At 37.6% G+C, this 27302-nt stretch overlaps 1 pseudogene; it reads right to left on the bottom strand.

The window, feature by feature from the left end:
* Positions 1-24073: 24073 nt before the first annotated feature.
* Positions 24074-25580, bottom strand: LOC149200157 (ras-related protein RABA4d pseudogene; annotated as a pseudogene).
* Between the last annotated feature and the right edge of the window lie 1722 nt (positions 25581-27302).

Genomic DNA, 27302 nt, shown 5'->3' with positions numbered 1-27302 from the left:
CCCATCATTTTTCTTTCCGTCTACGAGGACATCAAGCTCTCGGCTACCTAACACACATTGAATGCATCCTCTACTAAGCTTGACTCAGTAATATACCATCCTCTAATGGAGACCACCATCCATCACCTGTTTTCCCATCTACCAGGCTATCAGGATACAGGGCCTATAACAAGTTTACTCAGCACAACCCAACACTTAATATACCGCTCCAATGATGGATCATTATCTGATGGGTAGCCTATCTTCTTGTCATCTATCATTCCATCTACGAGGACATCTGGTCCCTGGGAATAACTAGAGAAATCACTCTCCTGATACCCAACAACTTGACATCCTGACCTCCATGAAACAAGTGGCCTCGTAGGGTTGGTCAAAAAATTGTTAATCGGACCAAAAAATTGGACGGGATTTGATCCTACGACCTCTCGGCGACAAATGTGACACCTTACCATTGAGATATGCAAGTGACTTGTTTAACAAACCTCCACTACATATATTTATCATGCTAACGTTATTGAAATGGCATTAAAAAAAGAGGAGCCCGCCATTATTGGCGGCTCTGCCATATATATTGGTGCTCCACCATATATTATCCTCCTCCAATTAACAAACTCCGCCGCTAAATCATAATTCAACCATGCGACATATATTAAAGTATGGTGGAGGGATAAGGTTACATGGTTTTTTATAATGCGAATATGTTGATATATATATATATGATATCGTATCACATCACCACGACAGGGAGTTTGGGATTTGACCCCCCGACCTCTCACATTTTTTTATAAAAGTCTTCCATTATGCCACAGGAGGGACAAGTGGAATATTAGTGCAACAAGGGGTTTTTATTCAGAAACAAATCAGTGGGACAACAAAACTTTAGAGAGACATTTCGATAAACCAGGAAGCCTTTTTCAAATCTGAAAGTTGCTATAGGATCGAGAGACAGACCAGAATACATCAAAGTCAGTTTGAATTATAGTTGCCTCTCAAATAAGTCAAAAAAAGGGACGGAAGTCACTCACTATTCATATGGTGAGGGCCTGCTTCCGCATCCTCTCCTCTCCTCTCCTTATCAGTCGAGCCCCCTAAAGGGACGGAGTCACTCACTATTCATATGGTGAGGGTCCTCTCCTCTCCTCTCCCTAATGGTCGAGCCCCCTAAAGGGACGGAGTCATTTTTATATGTACTTTTGATGATTTTTGAAAATTTTAATAAAAAGGCCTCCCCATTAAAGACCAGGCCCGGAGAGGTAGGCTTGAAGATAGCCAAACTCCGTTATCAACATGTTGGTGTCATTTTCTCTTGTGTACTTCATTATTGATGTTTATTTTGCTGCAATTTTCCTTTCAAGTTTCCTATGACAGTTAAATTGAGCTCTTTTTAATGGTGGTTTTTAATTACATGCATACACTTTTAAAAATTTAATAAACCAGTATCAATTTTGATCAGGATTAGATCAATATCGAGTCCCTCAACCCCCCAATGAATCATCATCAATTAAACTTATTGTTCCTAATCCACCTAATCTGATAGCATGTCCTTAAATGATGGTACTGACTCTCTGTCACTTGCCAATTTTGTTTACCAGGCCGTCGGAATGCCCCACATATCCATATTTTATTCTTCTTAACACCTAATATCCTAATCTATTAACGAATCATTAACAATTGAAAATTCAATCTCCCCATCATTTTTCTTTCCGTCTACGAGGACATCAAGCTCTCGACCACCTAAAACATAATGAATGCATCCTATACTAAGCTTGACTCAGTAATATACCATCCTCTAATGGAGACCACCATCCATCACCTATTTTTCCATTTACCAGGCTATCAGGATACGGTGCCTATAACAAATTTACTCAACACAACCCAACACTTGACATATCGCTCCAATGATGGATCATTATTTGATGGGTTGTTTATCTTATTTTCATCTATCGTTCCATCTACCAGGACATCTAGCCCCTGGTAATAACTAGAGGAATCACTGACTCCTGATACCCAATAACCTGACATCCTGATCTCCATGAAACACGTGGCCTCGTAGGGTTGGTCAAAAATTTGTTAAGCAGACCAAAAAACTTGACGGGATTCGATCCCGCAACCTCTCGATGACAAATCTGACACCTTACCATTGAGATATGCAAGTGGCATGTTTAACAAACCTCCACCGCATATATTTATCATGTTAACGTTATTGAAATGGCATTAAAAAAAGAGGAGCTCGCCAATGTTGGTGGCTCTTCCATATCTATTGGTGCTACGCCATATTATTATCCTCCTCCAATTAATAAAATTCATTGTTAAATCTTAATTCAACCATGCGACATATATTAAAGTATGGTGGAGGGATAAGGTTAAAGTATGGTGGAGGGATAAGGTTATGTGGTTTGTTATAATGTGGATATGGTGATACTAAAAAAATATATATATTATTATGATATCGTATCACATCACCACGTTAGGGAGTTTTGGATTTCACCCCCCGACTTCTCACATTTTGTTATAAAAGTATTCCATTACGCCATAGGAGGGGCGAGTGAAATATTAGTGCAGCAACAGGTTTTGATTTAGTAATAGATCAACAGGACAACAAAACTTTGGAGAGACACTTCGAGCAAACCAGGAAGCCTTTTTCAAATTCGAAAGTTGCTACAGGATCCAGAGATAGAGCAAAATACAATGGAGTTAGTTTGAATTGTAGTTGAATCATTTTTATATGTACTTTTGATTATTTTTGAAAATATTAATAAAAGGCCTCCCCATTAAAGACCGGACTTAGAGAGGTAGGCTTGAAGATATCTGAACTCTGTTATCAACATGCTGGTGCCATTTTCTCTTGTGTACTTCATTTTTTTATGTTTATTTTGCTGCAATTTTCCTTTCAAGTTTCCTATGACAGTTAAATTGAGCTCTTTTTAATGGTGGTTTTTAATTACATGCATACATTTTTAAAAATGTAATAAACTAGTATCAATTTTGATGGGGATTAGATCAATGAATCATCATTAATTAAACTTATTGTTACTAATCCACCTGATCTGATACCAGGTCCTTAAATGATGGTATTGACTCTCTGTCACTTGCCAATTTTGTTTACCAGGTCGTCGGGATGCCCCACATATCCATATTTTATTCCTCTTAACACCTAATATCCTAATCTATTAACGAATCATCAATAGTTGAAAAGTCAATCTCCCTGTCATTTTTCTTTCCGTCTACGGGGACATCAAGCTCTCAAACACAGAACACACAATGAATTCATCCTCTACTAATCTTGACTAAGTAATATGCCATCCTCTAATGGAGACCACCATCCACCACCTGTTTTTCCATCTACCAAGCTATCAGGATATGAGGCCTATAATAAATTTACTCAGCGCAACCCAACACTTGACATATTTCTCCAATGATAGATCATTATTTGATGGGTAGTTTATCTAATTTTCATATATCATTCCATCTACCAGGCCATCTATCCCTTGGTAATAATTAGAGGAATCATTGACTCCTAATACCCAACAACCTGACATCCTGACCTCCATGAAACCAATATCCTTAGGGCCATTCGCCCCCACTTCAACACCATGTTAGTACTAAATTCAACACCACTTATGCCTTGGCTACCACCACAACATTACTACATTAAAAAATCCTTATCATTCCGCCATGTCAGCAAACCATAACACACCAAGTTGTTTGATTCTAGTCCACATGCCATAAGTTTGACATGGGGTAGGCTAAAACCACCTGTGAATTACATGTCCTTACCTCATTGGTCCACATATCCTAGCATAATCTTGTTGATATGCATATTGACCCCCCCCCCCCATCGACCATTGAGACATACAAAAAATTCTCCAACAAGCTTGCCTCAACATACCAATAACTCAACATGTCATTAAGCTGATATTTGATAGCCATTATGTTGACAAGAAACATCCTTCCATGTACCTCCTATCTCTTTCCATTTCTATCCACCGAGTTACAAGGCCCTCAATAAAATATAGTCATTCCTTCTCTCTTAGCCATAATTGAACCCAACCGATGGACATCGACCAACGAGAATAACTTTTGTTAGTCGAAAAACTTATCAAGATCGTAAGTATGGGGCATTTTTCTTTGGCCACTACCCAAATATCTGCTAAAACGCGATGTATTAACACCCTAATAACTAAAATATCATTGTTAAATAATGGGAAATTTCTTGTTATTTTCCTAAAGTCTATCGGGGTTTATTAGTTTTAGGATTTCAGGAGTTCGTGTTGCCACTATCATTGTGTCTCCCAATACTGACAACCTGATACCCAATAAGCCCCCTTCCGTAAAGCTATTAGTCACAACCCTTTTTTCAACCATGTGGCCAAGGGCTAAGGCTAGGGCCTCTAATCCCCCAAATTTCTAAACATTCCACTAGCTTATGAATTCTCACCTAAGACGACATTTCATCATCCCATAGTCCAAGGTCAATAGTTTTTCATCCTAGGAACATATCTTTCCCTAAAAGGTGATAGGCATTGTCAAGTTTGTCAGCATCAGGAAATTGGGTTGGTGACTAAATGTAGTGCTTCTTGATCCTCTAATACCCAATATTTGTCCTCATGGGAATAGGCCCCAACGACTAAGATCTATAAAATGGCCCCTTTGTCTGTAATGTGATCAACCATTAAAACCATAACCACCACAACCATTAAAACCATATTTACCCTCTCATGTAACAAAAAAATATCACGAAGGCCAACATATCCATTTAGCTGGACAACATATAGATAAACAATTGGTTAACATAATTTATATTTCATTTAATATGATTTAAATTATAGGTTTAAGTCCCCAAGGGAACTTTTTTTATTATAACCAAATGCTACTTTCAATTAATGAAGGGTGAGCCATTTCCCAACCCACCATAAGCTTCATTGCATTGCAATCTTTCTTGCAGCTTGACCATGAAGTCGTGAAGGGAAGATCTTGCTTAGCAACACAAGGTGGAGTGATGAAGGCCACTCTCCTTCATCCAATAAACTCGCCAATCTTATGTCTAGTTGTCTATCTTTCTATCTTATGCTCCTGCACTCCCATGAGTGTTCGTCTTCTCTTAATTTCTTTACGCCTCTCTCTATCTCTATCTATGTCTCCTTTCTTGTCACTTTATTTTCATGGGTGTGTTTTTTTTCACAAATGCTCCTTCCTCATTGCTCATGATTTAGGCACACACTAGTGCTTCTTCCTTCAAATGTTCATTCTAATTCATGTGCACGAGTGCTTCCTACAGAGGTTTCTTCATATTTTCTTCTCTTTCACAATTCATCCTCTTTGATAGATTTCTTACTAGGGATGTCCTTTGGTAATGTAAGAATATTCTTTTTAGACGTTAGAAATCTTCTAGTGGTACATTTCTCATACCCTGGATATGATAGTTGGGGTACATCCCCACAACTTCTACAAATATGGAAGTTATTTCCACACGTCCCCACCATATATTTCCTTGGGGGAAGTTTAACAATCTTAGGTTGCATGATCCTTTTTCACAACCAATAATTCACTAGAAATGATTAATTCTCCAAATCCCCTTTTTTTGCTTCCCTTCTCCTCATGACTTCTCATGGTTTGTATCAAGGCTTCACCTCTTCATAAACTATTATTTAATTACAATTACAATTATTTGTGTCTTTTTTGCTTGTTTTCATTTATATTCCCATACAGGGACCAATAACATAATTAATACAATTACAATATTAGTGGGGGGTTTAGGTGTTGGGGATGTTACATGTGATATGTAGGAGGTGAGGTTGATTGCTATACCTTTTAACCAAGAACGAGATATAGATTCCCTGATCAAATGACTAAGCCCTTCAACCACCATGAAGAATAATAAGGAGGAGAAAGGCTAGCCTTGTTTGAGCCCCCTCTCTACATTAAAGAAAGAGGAGATAGCACACATGATGAGAATCATAATTGAGGTAGACGAAATACATTTCATTATCCAAGTTACAAATTGAATCCATAAACTAGTATGGATCAACAAGAATCTCGTATAGAGCCAATTGACTTTGTCAAATTCCTTCGAAGAGGACCACATTAAAGACTATTACATTTTTTGCTCTGTATGAATTGAATGTAGGCCTTCCTATGCAACACCAATTGCCTCATGAATTAGCCATCCTTGGAGGAAACTAAATTGTTCCAGGGAGATGTTGTTTAAGAGTATATTTTTTAGTTGACAAGCAATTAATTTGAGAAGATCTCATAGATAGAATAACATCATGAAATAAACTTGAATTACTCAAACAGGGATGGATTATCATATTTTGGGATCAGGTTGATGAAGGTGGAATTTAAAGCCACTGTAATTTTTCACAAAGTCCCAGGGTATTGAACTACTTTCAGCAAATTCTCCCTCCCCCTCAGAAAAAATCAAAACAATGAAAATAAAATTCCATTAGTAAACCACCAAGGCCTTGGCACCTTTATTTTTAAATTATGGAAGATACCTTGAAGTTCATCCTTAGATATTTTAGCCATCAATTGTTGATTTTAATTTTGATCAATAAAATAAGGAAAATGGGAGGCCACCTTTAATATGGACTTAATAGTGGCACTGTAATTCTCTTTGAACAAGCTTAAGAAATGATGCACTCCAACCGATATTATAACTGGGAAGAAGGTGACTTGAGAACCATCTAATTTTTTTATATAACAAATCGTGTTTATCACCTTTCTATGATTGGCATAATCATGAAAAAAAATGTATGTTCATCCCCCGTCTAAAGCCAAATGGCCTCGATTTCCAATCACCATTCTTTCACTTATTTCCCAAAGAAGGGATAAATGATGGTCCTTCGGGGATTTATAAATATTTTGAGTTATGAGGAGAAGTCCATACCTACACTTTCCAGATAAATTTTAATTTGGGATTTAATTTCCACAAGAGATTTTTTGTCATGCTCCCACTTTTGAGAGGACCAAGAGATGGATCCAGCTTTAGCCCATTTTAAATTCTCCTGAAGTGTTGTTGGGGGGGGGGGGGAGAATCTTGGGCTAAAAGTATCTGATAGTTTGCACACATCCTTAACAAATTAAATAATAGAGGGATCCTTCAACCATTCAAGATTCAATTTGAATGGGGTGGGTGACTTTTCCCCAGAGGAATCCAATTCAAGGGGAATCACTCAATGATCCAACTACCCCTGAAGAAACCCATTATATGTTCCACAAGTTCTCCTCTGAAAAGGAGTACATAATAAGCAAAAGATCAATCCTTCTAGCCACTTTAGCATATCAAACATGTTGATTTTTCCAAGTTCGAGATCATTTTGCTAACTAGACATGAGTTCAACTTTCCCAATCCAGATGATATAGAAAGTAGTGCAAGAGAGTGCTAATCATTTTTGAGGGACCCCAAACTTCACTAGCCCCCAATGAGAATTTTATGTCATCCCTAATAACCAAGCTACTCGAGGGGAGGAGGAAATTTTAGAAATTACTATTCCATAAGCAATTTTTGTCAGATTAGGGGCCGTATAAATTTACACAGATAAACTCAAAATCCAATTCCATACAATGGAGGGTTATTACTAGGCTGGAAGAAATAGCCCATTAATTTGTGAGAAAAAAAAAGGATTTTCTTCTAAAGTATGATAAGCACACCTGATCTTCTCAAAGAACTAATGGCCAAGAAATCCCATCTTGAGAAAAGGGAGGAAGCTGAATTTATAGCTCTAGCCTCATCCAACATTATTTCTTCCAAAAGTATAATAGATGGATTCTGAGCATAAACCAACCTTTTTATGGCCAATTTTCTTAGGATATTGGCCGAACCTCTGTAATTTAGAGATGGAAAGATCATGGAGTGTAACCACCCTCCTCCCATGCCTACCCAAGTAACCGGTCAACCAGGGTAAACATGTGACGCGAGGCTACTATAATAGGATTCAACCTCCTTTTTGACCTTAAGGAAATGGAATCGATGAAAACACATCAACCATATCTTCCACATCAGCAATAACACTCCCAGGAGGGAACCCAACCACTCAGGCATCCTGCCCTTAGGTCCCACTGAGTTTTTAGACCTCTTGACCTCTGGACTCTCTCATGATATGGGAATGCCATCATCTAGGGACCTCTAAATGCTCCCAAAATCCTACATGCCTATGTCCAGGGACTTTTCCCAGCAAACCTGTGCCAACATCCGCAGAATTTAAGGCACTTTTCTAGCCCAGAATTCTGGCCACTACCCATAACTTGCTGTAACTTCTAGAATCCATTAAACACATGATGACAAGACTAATAAACCAAAAATCAACTTCAATACTAGGCCTGACCATCCCCAACCAGGACTGACATTCTATCAAACACTTGGCATCAATGCAATCTACAGGTCTAGGATACAAGACAAAACATGAATGACTAAAAACTCTTATGAAACATGACAAGAAGGATCACCACCTTCTCCCTTGAACTATTATGACATCAATTAGGTCTTGCATCCATAATTTTAACCATTACAAGTAAATACATGAAGTAACCATGACATGAACCAGTCAATTAACCATGCTTATAACCAGCATAAAACCATGGAAATAATAGTGAGATAACAACCATTAAATCCACATATAAACAAGTACAAAAGAAAGATAACTTAGATTTTATTAACCATAGGCAAATCCGACCAGGTTCGGAACTTCACGTATCACCAAACCGTAGACATGGCTGAACCAAATATTTCTTTCTGCCAGTCACCCCTGTTCCATATTCCAAGCATGAATGTGGGATCTCATGGACAAACCAATCCAAAAAAACCAAGGGAATCCAGAGGTTAAACCACCTCCACCATCACAAAACCATGATCACACCAAAATCAGTGCTTCAATCACAAACCAAACCAAACTTGGAATGACATCCAGAATCCATCACTATCCTTGAGGAATTTTCCATCTCCTTGTCTCTCAAGCTTTACTACAATCAATCCCAAATCACTAGGCTCTAACCGAGACACCTGCCTCTCAGGATTTACGGCAATCCACACCGGATCACTAGGCCCTAAACCGAGACTCCTCCCTCAGGATTTACTGCAATCCACACTAGATCACTAGTCCTTAAACCGAGACTGGACTCCCTTAGGCTTTACCATGTATCCCACCAAAATCGATCAAGGGCTTCCTAGACCTTTGGGAATGAACCTTGAGACCACCTTCGCCCTGGATTCTGAAATCCATCAGGCAATTCCAAAGCTCAAAACCGAGATAAACATCCCAACACACCATGGCATCTGACAAAGAAAAAGCTAGGCTTAAAACCACTGTCATAGCCTGACAAAACCATGTCACTGACAGTAAGAGAACCATACACCAACAAACAATGCCATTCATGTCAAAACCAACTAGGAAATCACACAAGAAATATGTTACCTACAAGTATTCCATCTAAAGTTGCTTAATCCTGCTCTTCCTTCCTTGATCCTTGCCTTCCTTCCTTTCCCTTTGCTTGCTTTTCCTTCCTTGCTCCAAAGATAGAGTTCTCCAAGAAAACTGTAAGTGTCCAAGAGTGAGAGAGAGAGAGAGAATAATGAGAGAGCTCCCAAACTGAACTGACAAAAGGTTACCAACTGATCCTCAAAAGCCTTTTTATTATTGAGGCTTATATTTTCTTCATTTTCCATTATTTTCCTTCATTTTCCTCCTCACATGCAACTTGTGACCTTTCAGCTTACTTTTCTCCTAATTTCCTTTATTTTCATAAATAAATGTGCCAACAATGCCTTTTTTCCTTTTTATGCCTTTGCCTTTGCCAATTTCCTTTGGCCATAAACACATCCAGTGATGCCCACTAGGATATCTTTGCCCAACATTCAACTTGGAATACGTGTCCCTTACCTGTGGTCTTATTTTTTTCCTTTATTAACTTTTATTACATGGAATTTTCACCAAGGATGTTACAAAACCCTCCCCCCTTGGGGAACACCGTCCTCGGTGTTAAACCACACCAAGACCTCAGCAAAACTGCTGAAAGCAAACATATTGCACATGGAGCTTTATAACTTATCTCATTGCAGTATTTACAATGAAAGACCTGCTCAAACGCAAAACATCATGACAACATGACAAGATAACAACCATACCACTTATTGGAGCTTTATAACTTAGCTCATGGTGTTATTTACATCCATATATATACATATACCAAAATATCATCATAACATATGCCAAACATATACCAAACATCAAACCAAAACCGCTTTGCCTCAACTGGCAAACAATGAAGGAAACATGGCTCGCATCTGATCTACCATCTCCCATGTAACTTCTTCGGTGCCAAAGTGATTCCACTACACTTTAAATTTCTCGATGAATTTGTTCTTGAGCATGAGATGCTTCTGCTGCAATATGCATTGAGGCCCCGACTAGAACTCTCCTTCTTGCTCCACCTGCAATACAAACCAATCAATAACATGATCAATATCATTTATATACCTCTTAAGCAATGAAATAGGGAAAACATCATGGACTTTCATTGTTGGAGGTAGTGCAATTCGATAGGCCACTAGTCCAATCCTCTCAAGGATCTCAAAAAGCCCGCAATACTGTGGTGCCAACTTGGCACATGATCCAATCCTCAATGAGTTTTTCTTAGGCTTGATGCACAAATACACATGCTCCCCAACTTGAAACTCCTTGAATACCCTGTGTTGGTCTGTATAACTCTTTTTTCTATCATGTGTTTCCTTTAAATTCTTCTTTATAACCTGCATTTCATGTTCCATGTCTACCAACATATCCAATCCAATAAGTACCCTATTCACTAGATCACTCCAGCTAATGGGTGTATTACAAATCTGTCCATATAATGCCTTGAAAGGACTCATCCTCAATGACTCATGATAACCATTGTTGTATGCAAACTCAACCAATGGAAGATACTCCTCCCATTTCCTTTGCTGGTGCATCATGTACATCCTCGACATATCCTCCAAGATCATGTTGACCCTCTTTGTTTGTCCATTTTTCTGCAGATGATAAGTTGTACTGAAGGCCACCTCTGTGCCCAAACCTATAAATAGATCCTTCCAGAACTTGGAAGTGAACTTTGCATCCCTGTCCGACACAGTGTTCTTTGGAACACAATGTAATCTCACTATCTCTCTAATGAAAACCCATGCCACCTCACTGGTTGAATATGTAGTCTTCACTAGAATTAATTGAGCTACCTTGCTCAACCTATCGACCACGAACATAATAGAATCATGTTGTCTCACTGTCCTCGGAAGACATGTAAAAATCCATGGAAATGACCTCTCATTTCCATTACGGAATTGCAAAAGGCTGTAGTAGACCACATGGATGCTTACATTCTGCCTTTACCTGCTGACAATCTAAACATCTAGCCACGAACTCTACCACTTCCTTCTTCATATTCAGCCATTTGTGGAACTTCTTCACCGCCATCAATGTCTTATTATATCTTGGGTGACCCGAGTATGGATTCATGTGAAACTCCCTCAAGATAAGCATCTTAAGATCACTGCAATTCGACACATAGATCCTATCCCTGAATCTCACCAAACCATCTGTCGTGAGACGATATTCTGCATCCTGTTCACATGTACATGTACCTGTGCATGTACTTGGACCTATACTTGTACATGTACCTGCACTCTGCTATAACCTATGCATGATCTCCATGTACTTGTTTGTCCTTCCTGCAAGATCCTATCCTGTAACTCTGTCCCACAAGAGCTCATAGTTTCTATATGATTTACCTGTACTTTCCTGCTAAGAGCATCCGCAACATGGTTCTCCTTTCCTTTGATGCATATGATCTCGAAGTCGAACTCAATAAGGGTGGCCAACCATCTAGCTTTCCTAGCATTAAAATTCGGCTAGCCAAACAAATACCTCAGCCCACTGTGATTGCTCATCAATACAAACCTCCTGCCAAGAAGATACTGCCCCCACATCTTCAATGCATGTATGATCGATGCTAGCTCAAGATCATGCGTCAGATAGTTCTTCTCGCGCTCATTCAGCTTCTGTGACTCATAGAACACTACTTGTCCTTCTTGCATGAGAACTCCACCAAGTCCTCTCTTGCAAGCATTTGTAATCACTACAAACTCCTTGTCTGAATCTGCAATCTTTAGTACTGGTGCATGTGTCAACAACTTCTTGAGTTGCTTAAAATTAGTTGCACATTCTTCTATCCATTCAAACTTCTTACCTTTCCTTTGCAATGATGTGATAGGATATGCGATCCATGAGAAGTTCTTAATGAATCCCCTGTAGTAACCTTCCAATCCCATGAATTATCTCACCTCATCCACATTCTTAGGAGCGGCTCACTCCATGATGGCCTTTATCTTTTCTAGATCCACTGTTATGCCTTCCTTGGAAACAATATGTCCCAAGTAATGCACCTTTGTTTGAAAGAAGCTGCACTTGCTAAGATTAGCATACAGTTGATGTTCTCTTAGCAATCTCAACACTGTTGCTAAATGCTCAGCATGTTCTTCCTCATTTTTATAATTTACCAATATGTCATCAATGAATACAATAACAAACTTGTCAAGATAAGGACACAACACACTATTCATTAAACACATAAATGTAGCTATAGAATTAGTCAAACCAAATGGAACTACAACAAACTCATAATGCCCATACCTGGTCCTGAATGTAGTCTTGAAGATATCCTCTTCCTTGATGCATACCTGATGGTATCCAGATCTCAAGTCAATCTTATAGAACATTGCTACTCCCTTCAATTGATCAAACAAGTCATCGATTCTCGACAATCATTACCTTGTTCAGTTGCCTGTAATCAATGAACAATCTGAGAGTACCATCTTTCTTTTTTACGAACAACACTGGTGCACCCCAAGGAGATACACTTGGCCTAATGTATGCCTTATCAAGCATCTCCTTTAACTACAATTTCAACTCTACTATCTTCGGAGTGCTCATCCTGTAAGGTGCCTTCGATATTGGTGTTGCCACTAGCACCAACTTAATAAATAAATCCACTTCCCTGTGAGGAGGTAACTCTGGAATCTCTGTTGGAAACACATCCTAACACTGCTGCAGTACAAGGTACCTCAAGAAGTTTTTTGCATCATCAATATATTTTCCCTTGTCACTAGATATATGTATTGCAAACATCACACAACCTTTTCTTCAACTACGCTTAGCCTGCATAATGGTAACCATCCTCACTGATGTAGGCTTCTTCTTCTCCTGCAAAGTTCTCTTTTCCCCACTATCATCCACACACTCAATGGCCTTGTTGAAGCAATCCACTTTGGTCCTGTGAAGGTATAGCCAATCCATACCCAAAAGCATAATATACAATCCTAATGGCAATACATTCAAATGTTTTATTGTAGGCATACCATTTAACTCAAATGCACAAGCTCTTACCCAATGGTGAACTCTCTTCTTTGTACCTGTAGCCAACTGTACCAACCAAGATTCTGCATGTAATTCTTTTCTCAAACCACACTTATCCACCAGGTCAAGATTAATATAAATATAGTTAGATGCAGGATCAATCAAAATAGAAACAAATTGATCACAAAGCTTACCGTCCATCTCAATGACAGATGCCTAATTATTCGTTTGCCTGTTGTCCACAGTTGCATACATATGAGGAATGCTATGACCAACATCACCAACTGTATGTGCCTCCTGAGCACTATAGATCTAGGGTCTACCACCCTGATACTATGGAAAATACCTCTTACGATGATCCTTGCCACATATCCAACACTGCAATGGTTCTCTACCACCTTCTCTAACATGTTGCTCTCCACATCCCTTCTCAGTTGTATTGAATTTATTGTAAGGGGCTACATTTTATTTCTCACTTGCATCTCAAGGTCTTCCTCGCTTTGGTGGCCATTTTCCTTTGGATTTGTCATTTCCTTTCAAGTCACGCCTAGACTCAACTTTGCACTCCTGCTGCTCATAAAAATGTTTCAACTTTTGGATGGCCTTCTCCAATGATCTAGGCTCATTGAACTCAACTTGGTATATGTATGCTACTAGCAGTCCACTGATGAATCTTTAAACCTTAGCCTTCTCCTCCTTGAGGTAAGGAACATATATCAACAACTCCAAGAACTTACTAGTATACTCATCATCTGTCATGGAACCCATCTGGAACTCATAAAAATCCTTAGCTCTGTCATCAAAGTGTCTCTCCGACAAATACTTCTTCTTGAAGAGCCTCTCAAATCATCCTCATGTATACCTTTAACATTCTTCACATCTTCCCACCAAATATCTACTTTACCTTTGAGACTGAAAGTGGTTATCTTTACTTTCATGTTTTATGAATACTCATGCAATCTGAAGAACTTCCTCATACCAAGAAATCGTGCCTCTACATCTTATGATTTCTTCATATCTCCATCAAAGGTAGGCAGCTTCGCTTTCTTAAACTCATTAGGAAAGTATCCCCTATCACTCCTCCTATAAGGATGATATCAATGATGATCATGATGCCTGTCCGAACCAGAACTAGAATAGTACCTATGTTCATCGCCTCTCCTATCTGGAGTGTCCAACAACCTTCCATCTTTGATCATGTCATCTCTATCTGACCTATGACCACCATAAACCTGTTGCCATATGCTCCATTAGTTTTTTCCTCCTGTACGTGGTTGATCCAAAGTGGTCCCTGTCGCTGCAATTCTAAAAAACTTTAAAGTAGTATTGCATTAACCTATGCTTGTTTCTCTTATGCTTGCATGATTTTGTCATTGTCCACCTTACAACTCCTTATTTCTTCCTTCAAGCTTCTCAATGTATCTGCCAAATCAGAAGAGTGCCCAACACCACACTGCTCATCCAATTCATAGGGAGAGTCTTTGTAGTCTACCATCTTGCTAGCCATTTTGATCTCTTTCATGCAAAGGTATACTATGTCAGTTAAAGCAAATCACAATAATTCAATGTACCTTAGTATACTTTGGGGAGGATACCTTGTCTGCAAGATCAACAAATCAATGTGATACATGTACAATATAATTATGACAACATATAAAATATAACACATAGGCATGTAACCATATGTCCATCATTCTAGATAGAGTCTAGTCATTAATGCATGGCCATATCAACTACACATACCATGACCTCATGTGTGAAACCAAAAACCATATAACTGTATATTGATCATATGCAAACACAAGCAACATGTACCCAATCATACACCCATGACAACACACTTCACACAATGACATCCTTATTCCCATGGCGACATCACTACAGCCATGAACACACCATGCATATTCAACAAGCATTAAATGATGACTGACATGCATGCAACCGACATGAATGCATGATCAACACACAACCCATCTAGTTCGAGGGGTGAACCATTTTTTGATACCAATATGTAACCACCCTCCTCCCATGCTTACCCAAGTAACTGTCCAACTGGGGTAAACATGTGATAAGAGGCTACTATGATAGGATTCAACCTCCTTGGTGACCTTAAGGAAATGGAATCGATGGAAACACATCAACCATACCTTCCACATTAGCAACAACACTCCCAGGAGGCAACCCAGCCACTCAGGCATCCTGCCCCTGGGTCCCACTGAGTTTTTAGACCTCTTGACCTCTGGACACTCTCATGCTATGGGCATGCCAACGTCTAGGGACCTCTGAATGCTCCCACAAGCCTACATACCTGCGTCCAAGGACTTTTCCCAGCATACCTGTGCCAACGTCCGTGGAATTTAAGGCACTTTTCTAGCCCAAAATTCCAGCCACTGCCCAAAACTTGTTGTAACTTCCAGAATCCATTAAACACATGATAACAAGGCTAATAAACCAAAAATAAACTTTAGGACTAGGCTTGACCATCCCTAACCAGGACTGACATTATGTCAAACACTTGGCATCAATGCAATCTACAGGTCTAAGATACAAGACAGAACATGAATGACTGAAAACTCTTATGAAACATGATAAGAAGGATCACCACCTTCTCCCTTGAACTGTTATGACATCAATTAGGTCTTGCATCCATCATTTTGACCATTACAAGTAAATACATGAAGTATCCATGACATGAACCAGTGAGTTAACCATGCTTATAACCAGCATAAAACCATGGAAATAATACTGAGATAACAACCATTAGATCCACATATAAACATATACAAAAGCAAGAGAACTTAACTTTTATAAACCATAGGCAAATCTGACCAGGTTTGACACTCCCACATACCACTCGATCGTAGACATGACTGAACCAAATATATCTTTCATCCATTCACCCCCGTGTCATATTCCAAGCATGAATATGGGATCTCATGGATAAACCGATCCAAAAACAACCAAGGGAATGCAGAGATTAAACCACCTCCACCCTAACCAAACCGTGATCACACCAACACCGGTGCTCCGATCACAAAACTGAATCGAACTTGGAATGCCATCCGAAATCCATCACTATCCTTGAGGAATTCTCCGTCTCCTTGTCACTCAGGCTTTACCGCAATCCAATCTTAGACCACTAGGCCCTAAACCAAGACACGATCCTCTCAGGATTTACCACAATCCATACTATATCACTAGGACCTAAACCGAGACTCCTCCCTCATGCTTTACTGTGTGTGTCGCCGAAACCAATCAAGGGATTCCTAGGCCTTTGGGAATGAACCTTGAGACCACCTCCACCGCAGATTCTGAAATCCATCTGGCAATTCCAAAGCTCAAAACTAATATAAACATCCCAACACACCATGGCATCTAGAAAAGGAAAGGATAGGTTGAAAACCATTGTCATAACCTGGAAAAACCATTCCACCAACAATAAGAGAACCATACACCAACATACAAATCCATGCATGTCAAAACCAACTAAGAAATCACACATGCAATATGTTACCTGCAAATATTCTTGTTGACGTTGCTTGATCTTTCTCTTCCTTCCTTGATCCTTTCCTTCCTTCCTTTCCCTTTGCTTGTTTTTCCTTCCTTGATCCTTGCCTTCCTTCCTTTCCCTTTGCTTGTTTTTCGTTCCTTGCTCCAAAGCTAGAGTGCTCCAAGAAAATTGTAAGTGTCCAAGAGTGAGAAAGAGAGAGAATAATGAGAGAGCTCCCAAACTAAACTGACAAAAGGTTACCAACTGATCCTCAAAAGCCTTTTTATTAATGAGGCCTATATTTTCTTCATTTTCCTCCTCACATGCAACCTATGACCTTTCACCTTACTTTTCTCCTAATTTTCTTTATTTTCATAAATAAATGTGCCAAAAATGCCTTTTTGCCTTTTTATGCCTTTACCTTTGCCTTTGCCAGTTTCCTTTAGCCGTAAACACATCCAGTAATGCCCACTTGGATATATTTTCCCAACATTCAACTTTGAAATGTGTCCCTTACCCGTGGTCTTATTTTTTGCCTTTATTAACTTTTATTACATGGAATTTTCACCAAGCTTGTTACATGGAGCAACCACACTAGGGGCATGTGTTATGAGAGCTCCAAATAGTGATTTTTATTTCCCTAAAACATATCTTGAAATATTCTTTGACACTAAGACAAATGCAAATGGGAATTTCTTTCCCTTTGAGAAGACATTTTGAAAGAAACCTCATGGGGGCTAAGACACCCCCTCCATACCCAACCTTTGATTGGGATCCTTGGACTTGGGCTGAAGAAAATACTTAGGCTTAAGAGGAGGAGGAGGGAAAACCAAGGTTAGATCAGAGTGGGGGTGTGGGAAAAAAAGACAGGGGGTTTGGAATAGAGGTTCAAGGCAAAGGTTTTGGGGGGGATTGGGATGAGAGAAGAGAGAGGGAGCCCTGAAATACTAGAGAGAAAGTCATGATTGGCTAAATGGGAAGAGCTAGGGATGGGAAGGACAAAGTTTAGAACCATATGACTAGCATTATTCAAAGAGAAATCAAAGTGAGGAGGCATGGGCTTACCTATCGATTAACCTAAACCAGTTGGAGGAGCTTCCACAAATTTGGAGAGAGAAGGAAGCTTAGACAAGATCCCCAAATTTTGACCAACTGTCGCTTCCTGGGATGAGGAATGCAGGGATAGTTGTAACGAAACCGTTTACAAAGCCTTAGGAGAGCATTTATGAGTGTCCTTTTAATACCAACGCCACCCCTTTATGCCTTATGTGTAGTTTGAACCAAGGTGATCATATGAATGACAATGCCCACACTTGAAAGAAATGCCTTCGTAGTCCACTTCCTAGCTATAAACTGAAGAACCTCAACGAATACAGATGGAATTTGGAAGGCCTTGGAAAACATTTAGGCCGACAAGGATTTCGACCATGCCCCTGTACCTTGAATTGTGAAAAGAGAAGTTTGCATCGTAATAGAAGCTGGGGCAATTCCCAATCTCATAAAAGACCTCCTGTGACCAAAAAATGACAAGGAGTCCTAGGAGACTTATCGACAAGGGAAAACCTCTATATACTCGGAACAAGCATCAAAGTCCATAATCCATTTTTTCAAGAAAAGGGCCTAAGAGCCCCAATACCAATGATCATGAAACAAAACATTTACATCCTTAGTGGAGTTCATTAACTAGAACATCCATCCCCTAGCCAAAAGGAAAAATGCTTATTATTTTAATATTTATTTTAAATATTAATTTCAAAAAACCCTTGATGGGGGTTTGAGCCAACTAGGGATCTGCATAGGGATCATATATATGTTCAATCAAATTAATATAAGGGCTAGTGGGTGGCCTCACCCACGCCCTCACATGAATCATCACCTTAATGAAATGAACGACCACAGCCCCCAACAGATCCACGACGTGAGGTTTGGCAACACCTTAAATCTCCAGGTGGTGGGAGTTGGGGAATACATGCACCCATATAGCTGACATTCAATCTGGTGTTACAGGTATCTTCGGAGGTCTAAGGCAATAGTGTTCTAGTTCGAGGAGCCTGGAGCGTGGGGAGGAAACTCTATTACAGTTGGTCTTGGCAAGCAGATGACGCAATTGGTCTAGTATGTTCTTCTACTTATCTTTTTCCCTGGGTTGGGGGCTGACATTAGTTATGCGCCTTGCGTGTGGAAGGGAAAAGGAACAATGGTGAATTGGAAAGTTTATGTGATAGCATGTACTGGCTTTCTCAACTATGTTATGTCGATCTTCGTCTTTTATGGCACTCTGCTATCTCGTATGGGAATGTTTCATGGGTTCTGGGTCTTAATTACTATGTTCACTTTGCATGTTGAATGTGAGCTCCATAATTTTGAGTTTAATTTCAATAGATAACCCTGTGGAAAGGAAGGGTAAAGGCATTTTGGCTAGGCCAGGTATGTCGACTCTGGGTTAAGGAGTGCAGGGGGCCAATGTTAAAACTCTAAAGGTGCCTCACACTCTGGGTCGATTCATGCTTTCCTCTAAGTATTGGTTCGGGTTGTCGATTCATGGTGTGGTGTAGTGCAGAAAGGCGATGCCCATGTTCTTCGGTCTAAGTATAACTTTGATTGTCTATTGCTTTTATGTCTTGATGTTACTCTAGGTCTTCATAAGCCGCTTCTCCCTTTGACCTCTACACAAAATGTTGGATCTCGAGCGAGGGTAGGTTCAAGTAAGTTGATGAAGGGTGATATGACATCATCCATCATGGTGAAGTCCCCTCTTGGTGTTGGTGCCTCTGGGCGTGGAGGTCGTGGCCGTACAAATCAGGTTGGTAAGGGTGAAGAAAGAGGCTTGACTTCTGTTAAGCCTTCACGCCAACACGGCCGAAAATCAGATGCCCAGATCCTGCAAAACATTGTCTAGACCTATTACGAGGGGAGTCCAGCCCAGGTGAAGCAACTGATCTCGACCTGGGAGACAAAATTTTATCAGAAGGCTGATATAGAGCTTCAGACAGATGACTGGAGCGATCTAATCCCCAACCCTAGTCATAACCGTGGACGCCTTACTCTGTATAAACAATTTGTACACCTTTTTTGGCTAATGAAAAAAATTGTTGCAAAAGCTATGCCATCCTCTCTCACAATTTCTACGAATACGGATCGTCGTCTCAATGAGATTCAAAAAGAACTTCAATGGATTCAACTCCAACTCCAACAACAAAACGCTCACCTAGGTCACATTGAGCGCCACATTCCTTGTTTGCCTCAATCAGAACTGCCAGAATCAAGTGTAAAAGACCCCGCTTTGGTGGAATCATCATATGACTAGATGATGGAAGATTCGTGTCTGTTATCATTTTTTATTATGTTTTGATGTATATGTCAGGTAGCATTTATGTTTATAGTTATATGGTTAGTAGATGGTTTCCAGACTATAAGTCCTATAAGGCTTTGGTAGACAGACTCAGACTATTTAAGTTTTGGATGGCGTATAATGTGGTTCGGTGGTCAACAGACCTGGTTTCCCATTAGGCAGATTGAGACCACTGAACGTTTCTAATTATTGATACCAACCTAATTATTAAAATGAATGAATGAATAAATAATACTAAACTTACAAATATATATATATATATATTTCAAAAAAACATATTTAAATATTTTTCTTCAAAAATATAAAACAAAATTTGAAATATACCTACAATAATAATTTAAAATCACAACTAATTAATATATGAAAACCCATGGCATGTAACTTCTTATAAAGAAAAACATATATTTAACCATTAACCTCCTTCAAAAAAATAATAATAACTAATATAAAAAACATTAAAATATATAATAACCAAAATATCCATCACACCTTTCAAAAAAATATGTTTTAACATCATCTTTTTTTAAGGAGATGTCACAAGGTGTCTTCCCCTATTTTAATATATTAATTTTTAGTGTTCACACCTTTCAAAAAAAATGTTTTAACATTATATATTTTTTAAGGATATGTCACAATGTGTCTTCACCTATTATAATATATTAACAATGTGTCATTACCTATTTTATTATATTAACTTTTAGCTCACGATTCTGCTATCTTTGATTTATGTATTTTGTTTATTTTTTTTAATACGGTGGAAAAGTCAAATATTTAGTTTAAAGGAAAAATATAATAAATTTGGTTATTTATTATGATTTTAAATTTTGTAAGGTATTAATAAAAAAGCAATTGAAAACATAAGATAGAATGCGAACGATAAAATATTAATAATCAATAATTTTATAGTTTTAACTTACTTTACACTTAATTTGAGAAATGGGCATATCTAATTTGTATATTTATGATGATTTTTTCCTTAATTATTTAATGGACGATTGAGAATTTCAGCATTTTTTCTCGATTTCCATTGTCAACAGCTAAAGTAATTTTGAAGTTTTTTTATTATATATTAACTTTTCCCATCAAACTTGTGATTTCAATAAATTCTTCTCGGATTTTAGAGAAATTAGACAGGAAAAGCTTCCAAAAAGTCGCACTAAAGACAACTTGTTTTGACAGACTCCTTATGGTTTTATTTTTGTTAATTATGAGAATTTCAAAAATTTATGGATAGTCACTCATAATAGATAGCAATTAAATTTGGTTTATTGGTAGTTTTTATGGACTATCATTTTTGGGCTTTCAATGCTTTAAGTATTTATCAATGTAATTTTTTTTGTAAAATAAAATTATAGGATTTTTTTACAATGTATTGATAAAAAAATCTTACACATTTTTATAGTCTAATCAAAACATGTTATTATTTTAATGGTTAAAATCACACATTCTGAGTGTAATAAGAGTTTCTGAGAGTGTTGAATCCAAATTTATGCATTCAAAAATGCGATTTCACCACAAATTATAACAAAATTCTAGTGATGATTGCAACAAAAAAAAATTCTAAAACATATAACATCTGCACTTCCTCCACTTTTATAATTATGTCAATGTAGTAGAAAAATTATATATGCATGTGGATTTCTTAAGATCTCAAGCCTACAAGGCCTTCTCATCCGCTTGCTTTTGACAGAGTTCAAACAAATTTTGTTGTATTGGAAGTGAACTTTTCCTCTTTCCTTTGAGATTAAGTGCAAGGCCTTCTCATCCTTTTTCATCCACTAGCTTTTGACAAAGTTCAAACTCATTTTGTTGTATTGGAAGTGAACTTTTCCTCTTTCCTTTGAGATTAAGTGTAGTGATAAACAATCTTCTTCCTTCATCGTCATCTTTTCTTTTAGTATCCGATCATTATAGTGTCTTACTTTACTTTTCAACAATACATCTCTTTTTTCCTTTTCACAACTTTTTTTCTTCAATTTATGTATCTTGGGAACTAACTTTGATGGAAGACCAACCCTTCTTTGTGAGCCAATTATCTTGCAATGACTAACTTAACCATCTTTGACTTGTATAACTTTATTTTGAATTTGATAAGGGGTACTCAAATCACACCATTTTTATGAATTTTATTGGAATTGGATAGAACTAAAATTCTTGAAATTATTTAATATTTAGTTTAAATAGTGATTTTAATGTTTTGGGTCAATCAACAGGTCACAAAATATACTTCAATTGCATTTTATAGTTGGTGAAATTGTAAATTTGGGTTGTTGAGATTGTAAGTGTTGGAATTGAGAATAAAATCATGCTTCAAAATCCAGTAGAAAAAGGGTTAGTTTGAGTGCTCATTGTCTCACAATATTTAACCTTCATCTTGTTGTCTCTTATATTTCTAGTCACTTCAACTTCTGTCCTGCAATTAATCTATTGCATCCTTTCTTGGCATGACCATTCTTTCTTGCACACATCCCATTCTATGTTTTATTTGTTCAATGAATTCTTATAGATACTCTCAAATAACATAGTTTAACCTTATAGCAAATTTATCTTTAATTGTAAGAATTTGTTAATAAACAAAAAAAACTCTAATCCATTATGCACAAAACTTTAATCATTGTGAATTTTTGATTATATCTAATTTTTTTATGGTATTCTTATCATATTTGTAAGGAAAAAGGAATTTTGCATTAATCATGTCACACACCTCCACATGGATACTTCAAGACTCATATGCTGATCTCCATATGAACACACAACTAGATATTCATATGTGTAAGTGTGCTAAGAAGCACTTTTACAATACATAAAAGATAGTGTACTAGCAATTGCACCGAGAGGTGCAAAGGAACGTCAATAGGAGGAGTGGGGAATGTGGAAGGAAACTCTGGCCTTGCATGACATATTAGGCTACAACATCACAAGGTTGACCATGGATAAACTTGATGACCATGTTTGACCATGGTTAAGCTTGCTTAACCATGTTTGAACATGGTTGACTATGGTTAAATATGGTCAAATTATGGTTGATCATGAACATGGTAGTCCATTTTTCTTCATTGAAACATAATACAATGATCAGGCACAGTTAGGTAATCTAAGCAGTTTGATCGCCCTTAGTTTGGATGAATACCAGTTAGATGGATGTATATCTACAGAGTTAGGTTTTTGTGGAAATATCACCGACCTCACTCTTTCTCAAGACCAACTCTCTGGCTCCATACACTCTTCGTTAGGGCTCTTGCAACAACTTAGTTTGATATACATATACGACAATAGGCTTACAGGGATATAAAAGAAAAGTTTACCATTTAAATGGGAGGACCTTCATTAAGTATGGCATGTTGCTCAATGGAAAAACCTGAAACAAGTTGAGGACTAGGATAAACAAGACTTAACTTACGCCCAAGTTTTTGAAATCTAGATGTAAATATGCAGTAAATCAATTGTACATACTACTAAAAACAATAAAGAGCAATTGCAGTTGCATAAATCAACTCCCAACTCCTGCTCATTTATAAGAATTATTGCTTTTGTTCTTTTTTCTTTCAACTTTTGTATTAAATTGTCAACTTGAATTTAACAGAAAAAGTAGACTTGGTATGACATATTCATCAGTTTTACCGTGAAAGAACAATTAATTCAAAAAAAAGGCTTGCTTTACAAGAAGGTGAACATTATAGGCCATGGATCAATTAAGTCTAGCACAAATCTATCAAAACCCTTGATCTTGTATTCCTCATATGTATCATAGATCTGTCATGATCTTTTATGCCTCAGATACATCCAATGTCAGCCTCTCCTCTGGAATCTGAATGGCCATAGGCCCAATTATGAAAATGAATATCACTATGAATAAAAACATCCTGCCCTATTAGCCTTATTATCATCATATGGAGTTAAAGCCAATCTTCTTCTTGACAGAATGGACCTAAGCCTAGGCCCATCATCCTGGCTTGTAGTCAAGGCCTTTTTACTCACCACCTTGTAGACCTCACGAAGGACAGTGAGAAATGAATTCTCAACATTGGTGGCATCAAGAGCAGAAGTCTCAAGAAAAAACAAGCCCTCCTTCTCTACATATTGTTTAGCATCCTCTGTTGGGACTTCCCTCAAGTTCCCTAAATCAGATTTGTTGCCAACAAGCATGATCACAATGTTGTTGTCTACATGAATTCTCAGCTCTTCAAGCCATCGAGGTACGTGCTCAAACAAGTATCGTTTGGAGATATCATAGACTATCAGTGACCCTATAGCTCCTATGTAATAATCGCTTGTGATTGTCCGATTCTTGCTTGTGTTTGATTCCCAACAAAACCAGTCAATAAGGGCATATCAAACTTAATAGATAACTATATCTCAATAAAATTTATATTTTTGTTGATTTCAGTTCAAGTGAATTCTATCTTGAAATTTTAATTTTTTTTTATAAAACCTGAACCTTATTATAAAGCAAACATCTCTACAATTTTCAATGTTAAGTGTTTCATATTGAAAAAGAAGAAATAGTGGACAATGTCTTGTTTTGTGGCCATGCTTATTTGCAAATGCTTGTTGGGTATGACTCAACCAAAATACAATTACGTATATACAACTTTTAAACATAAATGATCAAGGTTTGTTGCAAAGAGATTTGAAAATGAGAAATAGTGGAGCATGGCTTGCTTTGTGTCCATGTTTATCTGTAAATTTTTTTGGTGGGCAAAGTTTCAACCATAATACAATTACTTATATACTACTATCAAACTTAACTGATCAAAGGTTTGCTGCAAAGAGATATGATACACCACATAATTTTATGTTATTGCATTTCCTCAATAAAAGATATGCACAACTCTCACTCTTGAGGAATCAACTTTCAATTCACACTTCTAATAAGGAGAATTCAGAGTGTTCAAAGATCAACAAACACTCCATGTCAAAATTCAAATTAATATGCTTCAAAGCATGAAAACTCCTTATTGCTTGGGGTCTTGTTCAAGGCCATATATATTCATGTCTAGAACTTGAATACAAAGAGGATCTTCATGCAACTCTTATGTCTATTGATATAGGTTGTAACTAATATATGTTGTAACTAGTAAAATAGATTGCATTAAAAGAAACAAAAAAAAATGTTTGTATACCACTTTTCTTGCCTTCTAGTATCCCAAGTCTAAGCCTTGATCATCTTGTTCTCAATGAATATTGGGCTGGTCTGAAACTCTACGCCTAGTGTAGCTTGAGATTCCAAGCCAAATTCATCCTTGGAGAATCTAGACAGCAGTTGTGATTTTCCCACAGCAGAGTCCCCAATAATCACCATCTTGAAAACGTAATCAATCTTCTCTTCTTGATGCCCATATCTCATTACCATGACGAGCTACAGACAACTATCGAATCCAAGCTCTTCACCACTAAAACTATGTCAGAGCTCTTGTTTCACAGAGGTCCTTCCATGGATCGATCCATCTAACCTTCCTTCACTTCATTCAACAATACACTTGCCACTACAAATATTTTTTTTAAAGAGAGCCAGTATTGATTAGACCCACTTCCTTTTTCACACAGTAAATGAATAGTTCGCTGAGGACCCAGATCCCCAAACATTGAGATTGTTAAAGCTATCAATCTCAATTGTGAAAAATAGTATTGGGAAATTGGGAATCTGAAACTTACGATGAAAAAAATCTGAACCTTTACGTTTGGCACCTACGTCAAAGCTCTGTAATGTAGAAGACGACCAGACGAGTTGGATAAGACATCCTGGAATGCATGCAGAGGGATTCGACCATGGGCCTTTCAGTGGACATGGAGTTGGATGTGGACATGGCATTGTGTGTTGCAGAGAGGAAAGCCCAAACCAAATAAAAAACTCTTGAAAACCAACGACAACAATTCATACAGACGCAACAACAAGGTATGAGGGTTCGACATCATTGTTCAAATTGTCGTCCTCAACAACACTTCACACTCCCACATGTCAAATTTTAATTTGCGAGGAAGACGAAAATGGATGTCTCTTATTGGTTGGGTGAACAGTTTCTGCTCACCCAAAGCCCGCAAAGAAAACACCTATCGACATAAACATAGGTAACATTAATATTGACTTATATTATCGAGTTGAAAAAATTTAAAAATAATAATAATAATGATAGTTAAAAGTTTGATCTCAAAACTTAATAAATTTTGAGTTAAAGTAGATGTACAAAAAGAATCTTTACGTGTACTCTCAATTTTATTAATTTATTTTTACATCATGATGATGGAGAGGTTGTGGGTTCAAATCTACCTAATACTTTGAAAAGAATATTCACATAACACTGCTCAAGAAATTGAGTCCAAATACATCTAAAACCTCAATCAACTTATTCACATCATAATGATCCACGCCTAAAACCTCAATAAACTTATTATGCCGAAGACATTTTTATTGTGAGGTTCCTCTTACTAACACTGTAGAGATTTATAGGCCGACACTGTAGAGATTTCAATGAGGTTATGAAAACTCTACGTGGCATTCTTAGTCAGCCCTCAATTTAACGTTGTCAGCATGCCCTTTGCACCTTAAGGCGCAAATGCTAGTTTATATAATGATAATTGAGATGTTAGACTGTGTCTATCCACTTAACTACATAATATTTAATATTTCCACTGATGATATATATGCCATTAGATTTGAATGCTTTCAAATCCAATACCCTATATACCACCTGCCACAACATTGAATACTACATAGCTAAATAAATAAACATAGATGAGAGATTGTGAATTCGAATTCATCTATCCCAATTCATTTATTGGTCTTTAAGCTTATTAGTCTTTCTCTTAAAGAAGATATTCTAACATTCCATTAATCATTGATAACAATTAAGATGATGATTCAAATCCAACAAAACATATACCACTCACCCCAACATTAAACACTCCATAACATAGTAAATATAAATCACCTAATGCGCTAATCAACTTAGTTTTCTATCGTCACAAGGTACTCAAACATTTCATTCCTATGCAACACAACTCTATGAGTAGGTTCCCAAGGTTGACCCTCCCCCCTTGGTCAACACTGATACTGAATTTTTCACGGTACAAGAGG

Source organism: Pinus tabuliformis, chromosome 2_1 (genome assembly GCF_031772625.1).
Source record: "Pinus tabuliformis cultivar Carrire ecotype Pingquan chromosome 2_1, CPIR1, whole genome shotgun sequence".
In the NCBI taxonomy this organism is placed as follows: Eukaryota; Viridiplantae; Streptophyta; class Pinopsida; order Pinales; family Pinaceae; genus Pinus; species Pinus tabuliformis.
Note: the sequence above shows the minus strand (reverse complement) of the source record. Positions and strands in the feature narration are given on the sequence as shown.